This window comes from Tamandua tetradactyla, chromosome 8 (genome assembly GCF_023851605.1).
Source record: "Tamandua tetradactyla isolate mTamTet1 chromosome 8, mTamTet1.pri, whole genome shotgun sequence".
NCBI classification, from domain to species: domain Eukaryota; kingdom Metazoa; phylum Chordata; class Mammalia; order Pilosa; family Myrmecophagidae; genus Tamandua; species Tamandua tetradactyla.
The window spans coordinates 15,293,440-15,309,812 of record NC_135334.1 but is presented as its reverse complement, the minus strand read 5'-3'; the positions used below and the strand labels follow the sequence as shown (position 1 = coordinate 15,309,812).

The following is a 16,373-nucleotide window of genomic DNA, read 5'->3' as shown; positions in this document are numbered from 1 at the left end:
ATTTCCTCTTCCCCAATGCACAGTTACCCTGGTAAAAGGCCTTCAGTCTCCTTGGGGAAGGCTTGGAGGAAGATTAACAGTATAGATTTTTGGCAGCGTTAACGGTGTTCTCCCCCAAAGGGACCTGGCCTCCCCTTCATTCAAGGAACTCTGAGTCTGTAAATTGTCTCAAGTCTGGAAATTGATTAAGTGGTGGTGACTCTGTGTTTTTGTAATTCAAATTAGACTTCCATTTAGTAGACCTAGAACTCTTTTGTTTATACAGCTCAAACAAGAATTTAGTAGATTGTCCATCTATTGTATCTCTAGGTGCCTCATGATTTATTAGCCAATGCCACAAATATCTGTGAGTCAGATTATTTTGACTCCTTCTTTGAGTTTTCTGTCTATTATAATAGCCATGTCCACCCTGTCTTTGGTGATTAAGTGCTGCCACCTGGCTTCTGCCAACTCAGGATCCAGTCATCCCCATTGTGTTTAAGGATTCCAGCTTAGTGAAAGCAGTTCCTACAGTAATATCTGAACTACAGAGAAGTGCAACCACAGAGCTCTTCAGGGATGATGGCACTGGTCTCACAAATTTATTTCTCACTGTTCTGGTAAAAGGTGCATCCTCTGAACATTCCTTGGGTATAAGAGCAAGCTTTGCATGATAAATCCACTCTAACATTTCAATCTCTCTAAGCCTCTGGATCCCTTCATCTACATTATACCAGGGCAGTTCTGGCATTTCAACCTCAGGTTATGTTAGCCACCTTTTGATCCGTGTTTCAACCAACTATCCAAACAAACTGTTAATGCCTTTTCTAACCTCTTGATCTATAACATTGAATGCATAAGCTCTACTTCATGGGCCCATATCAATAAATTCAGCCTGGTTCAATCTTATATTCCTCCCATAATTATCCCACACCCTTAAAATCCATTGCCATACATATTCCCCTGATTTCTGTCTATACAAATTGGAAAACACACACATTTATTTTGGAGTATGTGTGATACTCATGTGTGATACTTTATACCTCAACTTCAGGGCCCTGTTAGAACTTTAGTCTAGTTATAGGTCTGGAAGAAATTAAGAATGGTGAGGGTGGGTCATGAAAAGAATTAAAAGTCTCTTCTAAGCCATTTGCCTTAGGGCATTCATTTGCAGTTTCATCTGGTGAAAAAGGATTAATCACTCTAGGGCTAATCCCTTCTGGTGGAGTTTGGGTGGTCAATTCTTCAAGGCAGGTTGGAGGTGGGGCAGCTATGTCCTCAGGGCAGACTCTTACAGGGTCATTTGGAGAAGACTCAGAATGAGCTAGGGTTTCAACCTCATCACCAACATGATTATCCATCCATATGTTGCCATCTCATTTTTCAAGGTCCACTCTTTTCCAATCAATGCCCTCACTTTAACAGCAGACACCATCTGCTGATGGTGATTGAGATTTCAATTTATGTTGTAAAGTTGCTAATCTAACAATAAGATTCTGAGTCTGATTTTTGGAGATCTAAGTCTAAACCTGTAGGAAATAAGATTTTCCTTCAGGACACTCACAGAAATGTCTACATCTGTCAGATGGCACTTAAGCTTCTCATTTGAAACCTTAAGCTCATCCCTTTCACTCATTAATGTATACAGTGTATTAACAACAACCAGCCAACATCTCTGTACTTCCTGTTTCCACAAAACTCTGTAAAGGTGTCAAAAACATTATCCTCTAGAGCCTGGATTCATACAAGTGAAGCATTAGAAGAATTGAATGGTGATATTTTGACTATCTCTTTTGCCAACTCACTCCATGGATTGGCAATGCCATCCCGATTATGGGAATCAGAGTCCTTAGTGGCTTTGAGTCCAGTCAGAGTAGAAAACCTTTCATAAAAACCCATTTTTAAGATTCTGCTTCTTAAAAACTACTCTTGGTACCAAGTTGTATTAGTTAGGGTTCTCTAGAGAAATAGAATCAACAGGAAATATTCATAAATATAAAATTTATAAAAGTGTCTCATGTAATTGTGGGAATATAGAGTCCAAAATCCGTAGAGCAGTCTGTGAAGCTGATGATTTTGATGGAGGTCTGGACAAACTCCACAGGAGAGTCTTGCCGGCCAAAGCAGGAAGATAACCTGTATCTTCTGAATCTCCTTAAAAGGCTTCCAGTGATTAGATTAACCATCACTCATTAAAGAAGACACTCCACTTGGATGATTACAAATGGAATGAGCTGTGGATATAACCAATGTGATCGTGATTTAATTCTATGAAATGTCCTCATAACAAAAGACAGGCCAGCACTTGCCCAACCATAAAAATAGGTACCACCCACTGGGCAAAGTTGACACATGAACCTGACCATGACAGATGGCTGCTATTTACTGTGATTCAGGCAATCTTTATGGGAGGGTAGATTTAAATCGTGACTTCAATAGTGAGGAGTATTCACTTAAGCAGAGAGGATATATATATATTCAAGATGTAGATAAGGACATAAAGAAAGAAATGAGGATGCAGTTGTACAGAACTTTGAGAATGGGCAAGCTTCTGTGTTTTTTTTTTTTATTTTGATAAAGGCAGTGGATCAATTTTTCTAGTATCTACTGATTATAGAAGCAAATTGCATCCAACAAGATTCTGAACCCAGCCCTTCATTCTTAGTAAAGGCTCTCCAGGGGTCTGGCAGGAGGTGCCTTTGGATGAGCCATTTGGTATACCTTAAAAACAGCACATGCATTTGACACGTCCCAATTTTCAGGGACAATCAGATGAATTCAGATCTGGGTTTGGGAAAAATTGTGATATCATTTCAGATTATTTGACAATCAATTATTAAGTATCTACTTTGATAAGGACCCTGAAACTCTGGAGGTCGGACATGGTCCTTACTCTAAAACAATCTTCTTGAGTAAAAATTCTTTGATCATCACACATACGCCTTTAGCTCTCTTCATACCCATTTTTTTTTTCTGCTTGGTACTGACTTCTGCTTTAGCACTTCTTCCACCATACATGGAAAATTTCAACCATGTAGAAAATAGTTGCATGTAATGATAACTGGGAATGTAATAAGCAAATGTGCTACAGTAGGAGAGTATAATTTGTATATATTGTTTCCAATTTTTCTTTGACTTTTTTTTTTTCTCTTTTTGGTTGTTTGTATGGGCAGGCACCAGGAACCTAACCTTGGTCTCCAGCAAGGAAGGTGAGAACTCTGCATGCTGAGTCACCATAGATTGCCTGGGCTAATTTTTTGTTCCTTTTAAATAAAAAACACCCAAGAGCATACATGCATAAATCTGAAAAGTATTTTGCTAAGTGAAAGCAGGACACAAAAGCTGCATTCTCTGTGATCCCAATTTATATGACAAGATAAGAAAGGCAAGCATATAAAAACAGAAAACAGATCAATGTCCACCCAAAACTGCAGATGTGGAATGGAGTTTGTCCACCAAGTGGCACAAAGAAAATTTTCAGTGTTAGAAAAGTTCTTGATTCCAGCATCTTATCTTTTTTTATTTGATTTGTCAAATCTATATTTTCTTTTCCCCCTTTCTTTTTTGTATTCTTTAAATTATCTTTAGTGGTACTCTTTGATTCTGTGCCCTCCTCCAGACTTCCCTCTCCTGTCCCTTTTTTTTTTTCAGCCAGAAGAACTTCTTTTATTATTTCTTGTAGGGAGTGTCTCTTGTTGACAAATTCTTTCAGGATTTATTTGTGAAAGCTTTAATGTCCCTCAAGTTTAAAGGACAATTTGGCTGCAAGTCTTTCTCTTTCGGGATGTTGAATATATCATACCACTGCCTTCTCACCTCCAGGGTGCTAGTTGAGTAGTCTGAACTCAGTCTTAATTGATACATAATTGTATGTAGTGGATTGTTTTTCTCTTGCCACTTTCAGGATTTTCTGCTTCTCTTCAACATTTGACAGACAGATTAGTATGTGCCTTAGGGAATCTACTTGGATTTATTCTGTTTGGAGTTCTTTGGGTTTCTTTGACTTGTATATTTATATCCTCTATGAGGGTTTGGAAGGTTCCCCCCATTATATCCTCAACTGCTCTTTCTAGCCCTTTACTCCTCTCTTCTCCTTTTGGGACACCAGTGATTCTTATATTTGGGTGCTTTGTTTTGTCTGTCATTTCCCTGAGTTCCCACTCAATTTTTCCCATATTTTTTGCCATTTGCTGTTTTGAGTCTTCAAAGTCAATTATCCTGTCCTCTATATCACTTGTTCTTTCTTCTGTCTCTTCAAATCTGGTGTTGTGTGCCTCTAGTATGTTTTTTATTTGGTCAATAGAGTCTTTAATCTCTGTGCTTTCCACTATTTTTCAATTTATTCTTTCAAATTCCTCTCTGTGCTCTTCTACTGTCTTCTTCCTCTTCTTTATGTCATTTGCTATCCCACTTATTTTATTAAGTAGAGTTGTAAGAACATCTTTAATTAGTTGTTCCAATGTCTGTGTCTCCTCAGGTGTTTTAATTTGTTCATTAGGCAGGGCTATATCTGTCTCCCTTGCGATATGCTTAGCGATCTTCTGTTGTCTTCATTGCATGTAGATATCTTGATTGATTTACTCTGGGAGTTAGTTTCTTTCAGTAGTCCAAGGCCTTGTGTTTATGGGATGATTGTTGTGGTAGTTAGATTCAGTTGTCAACTTGACCATGTGAAGTCCCTAGTTCTGTTACTGTGGACATGAGCCAATGGTACATGAACCTCATCTGTTGCTCATTACATCTGCAGTTGGTTAGGAGGCATGCATGCTGCAATGAATGATGTTTGACTTAATTGACTGGTGCTTAAATGAGAGAGAACAATGCAGCACAGCTCAAGCAGCTCAGCATACCTCATCTCAGCACTTGCAGCTCAGCCAAGGCCTTGGAGGTGCAGAAAGGAATCATCCAGGGGAAAGTTGTTGGAACCCAGAGGCCTGGAGAGAAGGCCAGCAGAGATTACCCTGAGCCTTCCCATGTAAGAAAGAACCTCAGATGAAAGTTAGCTGCCTTTCCTCTGAAGAACTAATGAAATTAATCCCCTTTTATTAAAAGCCAATATGTCTCTGGTGTGTTGCATTCTAGCAGCTAGCAAGCTAGAACAGTTGTATAGCAGGGAGCAGGGTAAGGGATGGGGCACTCAGTATGGTGATTTGTTTCAGGGCAGGTATGGATACAGGTTGAGGATGTTATGCTGATGCTTGTGAATGTGGGTGCCCAGAGGCCAGGGAAGATGCAGCTGTGCGGATACACTTGTCTGGGGGACGTAACCCTGGTGTGTGCTAGTCTAAGTCACAGGGGTCTTTTGCACACATGCGTAGAACTGCATCACGCTTTCAGGTATTGGGAGCAGATGTGACCTGGCTGTGCAGGTCGGCACTTTCTCAGAGTTGGGAAGTGAAGCTGAAGACTGTGCACATGTGGGGTTCTAGGCCTGCTGTAAAGTATGGTTCCCAGAACTGAATGACATGATTGGGGGTCCATGCACACGCATGGGCCTGGGTATGCTGTAAACAGATGTGCTGTGCTCAGGGAGGGCAGGGTGAGGCTGTTGGACACTATGGGATGGGAGCGTAGTCTAGGAATGAGGTTAATGCCCACAGTCTTTATGCGCTGGTAACAGCCTGCAGGGAACAGTGAGGGGAGGTAGTGCTTGGTGTTTGGGAGGGGTGTGGGAGAGGTGGGCTCGGTTGCATTTGGGGTGGGTGTGGGGGACAGGTATGTGCACTGGGGCTGGTGGAGTGGGTGTGCCTGGAGCATGGGGTATGTGAGTGGGTGATGGGGTTCAGGTGTGAGGGGTGTGGGGTGAGCAGCCAGTCACGGGGCTGCAGCAATGAGGGTAGTGCATCCAAGGAATGCAGCCTGGCTTACTTCTTAATCCTGGGCTCTCATCTGCGCGCTCCTGCAGGCTTTGCTGCTTCACGCCTCCACACCGGGCTCCAGCTTTCTGCCTCTCAGTTCCTCCACATCTGCAACCAGGGCTGCTGTATGTGGTGCAGAAGGCTCTCCCAAGTCAGCCACACCCCTGAATCCCCATCTCAGTCACCCTCCTGCCCCTTCTTTAACTTTTCTGTGGAGCCAGGCTAACTGGAGCTGCTCTAGTCGACCATCTTCCAGGAAGATAGAAAAGTTCTAAACATTGATAGTTTTAAATAAATCTAGTGGTTGTTACAAGATTGTATATGCTTATCAAAACTTATCAAACTATATAATTTAAAATGGTTACTTTTACTATATGTAAATTAGGCCTTAATAAATTTGATTAAAAAACATTTTACCAAAATTTAAAAAAAAGTTCTTTAAGCTTGGAATTAAATTATTAGAAGGCACAAAGACAGTTTTCTTTAAAAATTCAAAATAAAACCAGGTAAACATTAGGTAGATATGAAATGTGAACTAACATAAATCAAGTCAACTATCAAAAAAAAACCGAGACTCCTGGGAGCGGGTTCAATCTTCTTTCCACCTAGGAAGGCGCTGCTGAGCTGCACATGTGCAGCAAATGCCCACCCCCCACCTCCCCCATCCCACCTCCCCCTACCTCCACCTCCCCACCTCCTCACTCCCCATCCCCCAATCCCCCCATGCTGGCGCCACACTGCCCACTGTCTTGCCTGGCTCCCGCAAGGTCACCACAGGGATTATTTTTCTTTTCAATTGGGAGACACAGGGTATGGATCATCAGAGGCTTTGGCAGTTATCAGAAGTTCACATATCAATTTTATCTGCCCACGTGCACCTATTGTATTTGTTACATTAAATATGAATATTATTATGTCTTTTTGGTTCAATATTGTTGAGATTCACCAAATTCACAGGAGGATGAACCTGGAATCAAGCAGGTAGCAGAAAATGTCAAAACTTTAATATGCCAAGAGGTAATAAATGGAATTCCTTATAAAAGGATTATTTAGGGAGGCTTTTCCCAGGGAGGAGCTTTAACTTTATATACTGCTTTGACCACACAGCAAAAACTGGCAGGTGTTGTTGCTGGCTTCCACTTCAGGCCTCATTTCCACATTGTTCCATTAGTGGTGCCCATAAAGATCCATCTATCCTCCCATGCCATGCAGATTCCAATCCTTTATTTCCCCTAATGTTTGGTTCTCTTACTGTTGAAAGACCAAAAACATTGGTAAATCCAGCCAGTGAAACCTTCACAACATATGCGTGCTTGATACACAGTTCATATCACTAGAACACCTTCAAGATCTACGAGGGTTGCTGTCCCTGCACATGTCACTGGGAAATGATGGATATTAAGCAATTCATTGATAAAATCCTACCGTTATTGATTGACATCACTAAGAGGGCTCGGGGTAGAAGTTTACAGCATCATTGTAGCAGAGTAGAAACCTTTAAATGTACCAAATTCTGAAACTTCTTCTTTGCAATATTAGAATGTTTTACAAATACATACCATTAACACAGACTGAATAATGTCTCTGACATAAATAAAATTGGAGTCCTTGAAAAAGAAAACCACAGTAAATAGAAAAAAAAATCATTCAAACTGGAAACTGTCTTGAAATAAACACACCTGATCCAACGTATTAAAAAGGTGCACCGTACCCCTACCTAAATTAAAACGGAACATTCAACACCAAGGCATGTTTTCAAATTGTAAGAATTTAAGTTTAAAGGGAAAAAAATCACCTGAGCCTCCAGGGAAAGAAACCAAATCTTTTACAAAGGGAAAAAAAAAAAAAAAAAAACAGGTTGGCATCAAACTCCCTGTAAACAGCATTTAAATAAAATAGAAGACTAGGGAGACATATTAATTATACTTAAGAAAATAATTGTGAGTTGAGGATTTTATATTTAACTAAGTAATTCTTTAAGTTTCAAGGATTGCAAAATCATATTAAGCACATAAGATCTCAGGGGATTTTGTACTCTTCCTTACCAAAATATCTACTAGAGGATTGTGCTGATTTGAAAGGATGCATGCACCCTAGAAAAGTCATGTTTTAATCCTAATCTCATTTTATAAAGGCAGCCATTTCTTCTAATCCCATTTCAGTACTGTATGTTTGAAACTGTAATTAGATCATCTCCCTGGAGATGTGACTCAATCAAGAGTGGCTGTTAAATCAGATTAGGTGGAGACATGTCTCCATTCAGGTGAGTCTTGATTAGTTTACTGGAGTTCTATAAAAGAGAATGACAACAGAGAAAGTGAGAAGATTCAGAGAGAGCAGAGAGTGCTGCAGCACCAGGAAACAGGGAATCTACCAGCCAGCGACCTTTGGAGATGAAGAAGCAAGACGCTCCCCAGGGAGCTTCATGAACCAAGAAGCCAGGAGAGAAAGCTAGCAAAAGCCATGCTTGCCATGTGCTCTTCCAACTGAGAGAGAAACCCTGACTATGTTCACCATGTGCCTTCTCACTTGAGGGAGAAACTCTGAACTTCATTGGCCTTCTTGAACCAAGGTATCTTTATCTGGATGGATGCCTTTGATTGGACATTTTATAGACTTGTTTTAATTGGGACATTTTCTCAGCCTTAGATCTATAAACTTGCAACTTATTAAATTCCACTTTTAAAAAGCCACTCTGTTTCTGATATATTGCATTCTGGCAGCTAGCAAACTAGAACAAGGATAAATGTCATTCAATAAAATATGTCGTGTGTGACATGGAGTGGGGATAGGGGCTTCAACAAGAAGAAAGTTTGTAAAAAAAAGAACGTATATAAGCATGGGCCCACAACTAAAACAAAATTAGAATGGAATGATAGAAGTACAGTGTTTTCTCACAAATTAGAAATAATGATATTTAAATATCAGAAAAGGGAAATTAAAATGAAGTTCATTGCTTACTTCATAAGTAATAAATGGAAATCATTTAAAGGTTTTAAATAAAATAGCAGATGTATATTTAAGAGTACAGAATAAGCACTTAGAAATATAATATATTTAATGAAAGGGCATGCAATAGAAGAGTTATGGGAGAAGGAGGAAGAAATAACAAGCTTCTCATAGTTCATAGTTGAAAACCACTGAATATTATCTGACGTGAAAAAGGAAAATAAAGGTATTAAATTACAGTAGTAGTCTAATGGCAATATTAAAAATACAAATATCCCTAAATAACACAACTTAAAACAGCATGAAAACAAGAACAATGAAGATGGGCTATTATGCACATCAAAAGCCAACAAAAATTTACACACCTAGTAAGATGACTGTAAAATGATACACTGCATCTCAAACAACTGAATGTGTACATGGGATTAAGCTGTATATTTTTTAAAATTTCATATTAGCTTCCAAAGCAAAACTCAATTCAAAATATGTTGTTTCAAAAAAGCTAAAAATAAGGAGGAAGAAAATACTTAAAGGCAAATAAAATAAAAACAGGAGTCACAATATTAATGTCAACTTTTTCTAAACCTCTAGCATAGCTTCTGTTTAGCTAGTCAGAATACCAAAACTCAGTCAAAAGAAAACCAGGTAACAAGGGCAATATGATATGATTATTGTGCACAAACATCAAAAATCCACACAAGTTCACACCCATAGTAAAATGAATGTAAAATGACATATTGCATCTAAACAAGTTGAATGTATACATGCACTTAAATAAAAGAATAAATATATTAGCTTAAACAACCAAGTCAAAGGATTAACTATAATGTAAAATAAAAGAGCAAAGGGATTAAAAAACAGGCTTATGGATAAGTTTTTTTTTTAACTAATGCATTGGAGAACATATTCACAAAATAGAAAAAGTACTAGCTAAACTAACCAAGAAGAGGAGAATGTAGAAAGACATTAAAAATAAAACCAAAGGAAAATAACCAATAATGCACTGGGAATTATTTAAATCACAAGAAAGTACTCTGTACAACTTTAAATAGAAAATTCTGACAATCTGGAGTAAATGGAAACATTTTAAAGAAAATATTATTATACCTGATATCAATAGATATCATTTAAGCAGACAATGTCACATAAAAGAAACAACAAAAGCTACCAAAGAATTATCAATTATAAAAACAACAGACCCAGAGTATTTTGCCAAAAAAATGAGCATAGAAAATGAAAGAAGACTTCCATTTCCCTACATTGAAATAATTTAACATTGATTTTAAATCTTCTTTTGAGTGCTCCCGCACAAAAAAAAAAAACCTATCTAACTTAAACCTATCAATGCAAAATTCTAATAAAGCAAAATCCAATTGTGCATTAAAGAATAATATGCAATATCCAAGGAAGCTTTATTCCAGAAAGGCACAAATTACAAGATATTAGGAAACCCACTAATATAACTCATCATATTTATAGACCTAGGGAGAAAAATTACGTGTTCATCCCCACAAATAGTGATTTGAAAAGGTCATTTGAAAAAAATTTGACACCTAATCTGATTTTTTTTTAATTCAAGAAAAGAGGTGTCAATGACTACTCTCTTAACAGGATAATACTTTATAACAGGGAAAACTGTGATAATAAAGACAGGAACAAAGGAAAGAAACTTACTATCACCATTCAAAGAAGTAAAACTATACCTATATTAAGAACATATGAAAACATAACTTGAACCCACAAGAGGATGGGCAAAATAATTTGCAATAGGAGATCAAGATATATAATGGATGTACCAAAATCAAGACACTTCATATCCACAAAGTATGCAACCAATAAGGAAAGAAAAGGTGTATTTAAACTACACCCATAGAGAGAGAGAGGTCAGCACACTAATTCCAAAATGAAACATATTCTAGCATATGGCTAGAGGAACTGAGCAAACCAGTAAACAGACTAGTTCGTTCAGCCTTTCATCATGTATAAAGTACTTTATTTGCATAAGAAATTTAATTTCCCCATGTAATATTCAAAATTTTAATCATACAGTTGACAAAGAAACCCTCAGAAAATCCAAAAAGAAAATTGCTGAGGGTTATATTTCTACTAAATTCATTTTTAAGAACTTTTTATTTTTAAATAATTTCAAACTTACAGGACAGTTGCAAAATAATACAAACCACAATATAGAACTTCAACTTACTCCCACTTCTCCAGATACTCAGATCCACCAACTTTTAAAAATATTTTTATTCATGAAACAACATACAAACACAAACATTATTAACATGCAAATAACATACGTGGTGTATGCTGGCTCACAATGTCATCACATAGTTGTATATTTATCACCATGAGCATTTTTTAGAACATTTGCATCACTCCAGAATAAGTGGAAAAAACTCATATATACCATAACCCTTACCCCTCCCTCTCAGTGACCACAAGTATTTCCTTCTACTCAATATATTTAAACTTTGTTCTTCCTATTATTTGTTTATTTTTCTCCATATTTTTTACTCATCTCTTCATACCCTAGATAAAGAGAGCATCAGACATAAGGTTTTCACAATCACACAGTCACACTGTAAATGTTCTATCTTTATACAATCATCTTAAAGAAATAAGGCTACTGGGTCACAGCTTTACAGTTTCAGGTACTTCCCTTTAGCCACTCAAGTACACCATACACAGAAAAGTGATATCTATATAATGCATAAGAATAAACCTCCAGGATAGCTTCTTGACTCTTTTTGAAATCCCTCAACCACTGACACTTTATTTTGTTTCATTTCTCTCTTCCCCCTTTTGGTCAAGAAAGTTTTCTCAATCCCTTGATGCCAGGTCCTGGCTCATCCCAAGATTTCTGTCCTATGTTGCCAGGGAGATTTCAGCCATGGGAGTCATGGCCTGTGTAGTGGGGAGGGCAGTGTGTTCACTTGCCGTGTCAGCTTAGAGAGGGAGAGGCCACATCTGAGCAACAAAGAAGGTTCTCTGGGGTGGGGAGTGACTCTTAGGCCTAATTTTAAGTAGGCTTAGCCTATCCTTTACAAGAATAAGTTTCACAGGGGTGAACTCCAAGATCAGGGGCTTGGTCTATTGATTTGGCTGTCCCCACTGCTTGCAAGAATGTCAGAAATTCTCCAAATGGGGAAGTTGAATCTTTCTCCTGTTCTTCCTACTCCTCTAAGGGAACCCTGCAAATACTTCTTTATTCACTGTCCAAATCACTCTGGGATTTATTGTGGCATCACATTAACCTGGACAAACCAATAAAATCCCATGCCCTATTCAAAATCTCATGCCTGTACTTATGATGTTCAACTAAACTAACCATGCAAGTTAAATTATGAAATGTACTACTGAAAATACAAATTTTGCAACAAATAAACATTTCTCCCTTGAGTCTCACACAGAAGTTGAAGTTTTAATATATGGATGATATCATCCTTTACCCAATCTTCTGATATACTTTAATTCTATCCTGATCAACTTTATTTATGCCTCTACTTGATATCTGATTACTTTTTCAACTTTTTAAACAGCTCCTGTATGGGGTACTCCTGATTTCATAGCTTCAGAGCTCTGACTCTGAGTCTCAGGTCTCACATAAATATCTGAAGTTTCTGAGAAAGTCCAGATTATAAACAGATAGCTCAGTATCTCAGAATTTAGAATATAATTAATTTTTTAACAAAGGGAAAAATGGTAATCTAAAATCCTTGGCTGTTCAGTAATTAAGAAACCCTCTCTGAGGTAATCCTTGAATCAATGGTAAAATCAAAATTAACTTTAAAAATTGTCAAATAAGAAATAAAATGGAGGAAACGTCATACCAAAATGCATGCACCATAGCAAACTCAGTGTACAGAGAAAATGTATCCTAGCACTAAATTAAATCCTAGCATATTAATAAGAATTTAAAACTATCTTAAGATATTAGAAAATAAAAGCAATAATGGAATGAAAAAGGAAAAGATAAAACAAAAAAAGATAAAATCTGGAAGTTGTGAAACAGAATATTAAAAATGATATTCTGAAATGGATAAATATCTGGAAAAGGGAAAAAAACTTGATAACTGTTTAACAAGCTACATTAAGAGAGAAAGAGGGAGAGAAAAACAGACAATAAATCTGTGGCCCTCACCAAATAAATTCATCCTCATCTTTTAGTGACACAACAAATATTTAACAGCAAAACAGTGCTTGGGATTTGCTTCAGAATTGACAGGACAATCACTGAAGCTGGGTGATGGATACATGCGGATTCAATGCACTGTCCTCTAATATTTCAAAATTACAGACTTTTGTTGAATCTAAAACTGTATTTTTATACTTTTATATTTGTTATTTACTGGATCTCATTATCTGTTTTAAAACAAATAAACAAAAAATGTCTACTTCTACTTCCACTTTTCCCATCACTCTACTGAGAAGGCTGTGGCCAAAATCGCCAATGGAATTCTACTTGCCAAAATCAGTGGACAATGCCAACTCCCTGCTAATTTGAGTTCTCTGTAGCCTTGCCAATCTGTTCTCAAAAATCAATTCTCTTTTGAATATTCAGCAAAATTTTTATTTCTTTACCTTCTCTTTAATCATTCTTTCTTAGCAATCTCTCATAAATGCTGGGGTACTCTATTCTCCGGGTGATATCCCTGCATGATATCTGTACTCTCATGTTTTGAAAACTACCCTAAACTGAAGACTCCCTTATGTACGATCTTTATCCATGGCCTTTCCAAAGTTCCAGGACTGAATTCTTCCTGCATATCTCTGTCCTTAGACACTTAAACTTAAGCAACCAAATTTAACCTCGCTTTTGGTCCTTTCTATACTGTTTCCACTTATGGTTTTGATCTTATTTAATGGCAGTGTTGACTCCCATTCTCCCTAGCTGGAAACATGATTTCTTCTTTGACCTGTGTCTCACTCAGCCCACACATCCTGTCTCTTTCTCTAATCTGTCTATATCTTTGAATCCTTATTGCTACAAGTTGATAATATGTTCTAAAAGACATAAGTCTTTCAACCCAGCAACTTTCTCTTAAGGCTATATCACATGGAAATGAGCTCTTTGATGTTTAGGAGCATAGTAATATGAGTTGCTGGGGCATGCTGCCTATGTACACTCTTGTTCCTTCACTGCACTGGGTCCCAGGGTAAAGGGTCAAACCAGTAGATGATTCCATGGCAGGTGGAAGCTCTGACAGCAGTCTGGCCCAGGTAGAGGAGTAGTGGATGGTGGGAGTTATCATCTCTGTTCCATAGGCTACTCTGTTCCATAGGCTACTTCAGTTTTGTTCACTGCCAATGCCTCAGCAATCACCCAACGTCCAGATTTTGCCTGTCTTCCTGTGACAATCCAATCAACTGAATGTTGAAACAGGAAAAACAATAAGCCAAAGTCCTGGAATGGTATGTTGTACTACTATTTGGCCAGAGTGTTAGTAATAGAATATGGAAAGAGATGTGTGGAGAGAGAGAGAGTTCCTTTCCTTCCCTTCATCTCACTAGCGTGCCCATTGTAATCTGGTGAAACTTCCTCAAGCTGCAATGTACCCACTGCCATAGTTAACACAGCCAAGGCAGGCTTCAAAATCTTACACCTGATGTGTTTTGCAGGAAAGTGTAGAAACTCACAAACTTAATTGCTGGGCATTAAGAAACCTTCACAGTGGCAGCAGGGTGGTCAGCATATCTAGAACATGAAGGGTGATTTGCAACAGAAAAAACAGCTTATATGGACATGAGAAGAGGAGAGGGTGAATTGGGGGGAGGGGTTATTAGCAAGAAGTGAGATCTGAGAGAAGCATAGAAGATAAAGAGGCTTATAGGGACACCAAAACAGGAAACATTTTCTTCTGTTTCTCTCTCCCATTCAGCTTTGAAGTTCCTTACTATTTTCTCCTCCTCTTCCCTCTTGCTTATTTAATAAAATCTTTTACCCTATTCCTATTTTTACCTTGAGATTTGTGGATCCCACGTGGAAATGTGCTTAAGAGAAATATGTGTCCTCTCCACACACTTCTGCTCTCCAACAGATGATCTTGAAATGGTCAAGACCATGATTATTTTGACCTTGATCTTTGCCTTCCACTTTAACTTGATCCTGGTGTGGAATTCACTAAAATGATTCCTACTAGTCAGCGATATCTTCAATATAAGTAAATGATAGCTGTTATCTTGACATTTTAAAACAATTTTGAACTATCAGAAATAGAGTGGAAAAGAAGGATATGTTTCAGTTAAGAGACAGACTAAGAAAATAAGTGGAGATGTGAACATATGTGGGTAAAGTCAGAAGGTCCAGCTTAAAACAGAAATAGTGGTAAAAAGATAATATTGGAAAAGTAGGCAGAGGGCAGACTGTGGCCTCAAACTTAAAAGTCAGGTTAAGGATACAGGGTTTATAAGCAGGGAAGTGAGGGAATTAACTAGTCTTTATATTTTCCAACTGTGGCATTTGAATATTCAGTTTAAGTAAAGTTTAAAAATTGGGAATTTTCCCATGGCTAAGAGAATTACAAATGCTAAAAACCTTTTGTTTAATTACTGTATTCAGTTTAATTGAGCATGCATTTCTAAGTAAAGGGGAAACACTTAGTTTAACTATAAATTTAAACCTAATTTTAAATCTCACTCCCCTACCCTAAAGATTGAGAGACAATAGCAGCAAAAATGGATTCAGACTCAAATATAAAGTCATTGAATTAGAGTTGAGCCCCAGAGAAGTGAAATAGCATGCTAAATTCACAAGGTTAGCTAGTTGCCCAGCCAGGACTAAACTCTACACCACGATCTTCCAATGGATAATTTCAGATGTGAAAATATCCAAATAAATGAGAAAAAGCTTCAGAAGTTTATGAAATATCTGTGGTTCACTCACTTAGGATCATAGGGATATCCTAAATGTTCTTCTTATTTTAGGATATCCCTGTGAAAATAATGAATATGTAAATTCAGGTCAAAATATTTAAAACTGCAAAGATGCCATCATGCTTTGAGAGGGCTTTGAGGAGTTGACTTCGTTGAGTTCTAGTGTAGAAGGATTATTGACAGAGTAAAAGGTAAATTTCAATGTGGAGCAGACAAACTTGTGATGCTTTCTGGGGCCCTGTGTCACTGGGGACCACACCCAGGATCCAAGCAAGGAAGGACACTGATCCAAGGAAGCCTTACCTATAAGTGAAATTTACCTCTTTCCCTCTAATTTGGAGATTTTTCCTCATCACCGCTTCACAGACCCCAATGCAAAGATTATATTTTGTTTTTATCTCAACTTCTTAAATTACTAAATAGAATAAAGACTTAAAAATAATAAATTCACTGAGAAAATCAATGAGACCAGTCAAGCACCTCAAACGTGCACATCAATCAAATTTTATTGTTCTCTGCCAATTGCTTTTGCACAATTATTTTTCTTAATGATTTGAAAGATCATTTACATTTTTTATTACATATTATACATGTTAATGAGAGAAAATTCATAAATTTATGAAATGCATAAAAACTTGATAATCTGAAAATTTGTTAATGTCTTATAACATATACCTCAGAAATATTTATGTTCAACTGTACTTTCTT

At 37.5% G+C, this 16,373-nt stretch overlaps 1 pseudogene; it reads left to right on the top strand.

Moving 5' to 3' along the window:
* The first annotated feature begins 6,738 nt into the window (after positions 1 to 6,738).
* On the top strand, positions 6,739 to 7,354 carry LOC143644995 (acyl-protein thioesterase 1 pseudogene; annotated as a pseudogene).
* Positions 7,355 to 16,373: the final 9,019 nt, after the last annotated feature.